We start from the raw sequence: 2,314 nt of genomic DNA on the forward strand, positions 1-2,314 counted from the left end.
CTCTCTCTCTCTCTCTCTCTCTCTCTCTCTCTCTCTCTCTCTCTCTCTCTCTCTCTCTCTCTAAGAAATAAAGGTTGAATGAACGTGTGAATGCTGCCGTCGCTAGATGGCGCTAGAACACCGAGCATCCCCCTGTTTCTCCACAGCTCAGCACCACAACAGTGGTGTGTGTGCGTGTGTGTGTGTGTGTGTGTGTGTGTGTGTATGTATGTGTGTGTGTGGATGTGCTTCCCCGGGAGCCTAATGGGAAATTTCAAGTCACCTAAATAAAAAGGAAGGTGTAATTAACGCGACGAGCTATTAATTGCATCTGCTAGAGAGCGGATGAAGGGCACGAGGGCGCACTTCTTTTTTTTTTTGTTGATTACTGGGCTCCACAAAAGTCTACTTCAGAGATCAGAAGAGAGAAGGCTTTATTTCCGGGTGTCGTTTCGTGCCAGGCATCTAAATGGCAGGTCAAACGGCGAGAGATGATAGCTAATGCAGACAGGGACATCTTTTATTTCCCTAAGTATTGGGCTCGCGACCTGTCACGTATAGGCTACTGCATCTCAGAGGGATAATATCCACTGGGCTCAATATCCCATATAGAAGTTGATTAACCATATGGCCGTTGATTGAACAGTCCAAAAAGGTCAGTGCAAATTCACTTTAGAATAAAGAAACACGGACTCCCCTCCACTGGAAATATTACGGCTCATTTTTCATAACGCAAAGACTTTTATGTCATGATTCTGTCCATAAAAATCAAAATAAATAACATCTGTAGCAGACATCCCACTAAAAAACACAACAGGAATTAGCCCATAGCAGTAAGGAGATCTGTTACGTATATTACAGATTAATCGGTCAACGCCATCGATAACCGATTAGCTATAGATTCCTATTCGATCCTCCAATTCGATCTCACTCATCCATCCATCTGTTTACGCTGCTGCACACATCAAGCTATGTGGAGTGAAATGCAGAAGAAACCGATTGTCATTAATATTATTATGACAACCACAGAGGGCAATACATTTTACATTACGTTGCATTTTTTGGAGTTAAGCAAGACGTGGCAGGGAAAGTGCGTCTTTGCATTTGAGCTGTCACCTTCCAAATGAAATGGAGTCATCCGATTTAGAGAGATGCACGCACAAAATACCACATCACACAGGTTTCTGTGGGAATATTATAGAGAAATGACACAGCACAGTGAATATGAGAATATCATCAGGGTCACGCTGTCAATATCACTGTCCTACACATCCCTACAAAAATGTTAGAGTGTTTTCTGGTAAGCACTTTTTTTTTAAATCCATCCATCTAGGACCTTTTGTTTTGATGGGACAAATTAAAAAAAAACATGAGTTGTGTTTAAATACAGGAAACCTGTTTTCAAGTCTCGCAACCTATGATGCGTTCAAAGTCTGGGTCGTTCAAACCTTCATCTTAAAGTAATCGAGATTAATGTGTTGGGACACAGAAAAAAAGGAATCTCAGACCAGGAACAGTGAAATGAGGGTGAATAAAACAAGTATGTGAAGTTTAGGGACTGTGTGTTTTTAAATGCTAAAAATCGAGCTGGGCAATATATCGATGTTGTATTGATATGGCGATATATCGTCTTAGATTTTGGATATATTGCAACATCGTAATATGTTAGGTGTCCTGGGTTTAAAGGCTGCATCACAGTAAAATGATGCCATGTAATCATTAAATCATTTCTGGTGATTATTTATCAAAAATCTCATTGTTTAAATAACATTTTGTTAAAGCACCAATAGTCAACCATACAATATCGTCGCAATATCGAGGTACTTGGTTTAGAATACCGTGATATTTGATTTTCTCTATATTCCGCAACCCTATACAAATCTTTGTTTTTACACCATATGAGACATATCTTCTTTTTTTTCTTATTTCACAACAGTGTGAGTGTGCAACAACCTCTAGCTCCAAATAAAAACAGAGCAGTGAAATGAAAATATGACCACGTTGGACCTCCGGAAGACCACTACCGGTCCTCGGACCCCCTAATGTAATCCTTTCAGGTGGAAGCGGTGCGTCTCCCAGCCAAACCCAGTCGATTTGAAAGCAGCCTGGGGCAGACACAACACATCCTCTGCTCCCAATCTTCCATTCATCAAGCCTGATTTTCTCTCAACCATGAATTTCCCCCAAACCAATTAGCTCAGAGCAAGACGCGTATTATTATGATTATTATTTTTCTTTTTTTTGAAACACCACAGATGTCAGGCAGATAGTGAACTCACAGCAGCAGTCTTGGTTTGCTGGATTTAAAGGAAAGGGGGGGGGGGGGGGGAAAAAA

Source organism: Etheostoma cragini, chromosome 6, assembly GCF_013103735.1.
Source record: "Etheostoma cragini isolate CJK2018 chromosome 6, CSU_Ecrag_1.0, whole genome shotgun sequence".
NCBI lineage: Eukaryota > Metazoa > Chordata > Actinopteri > Perciformes > Percidae > Etheostoma > Etheostoma cragini.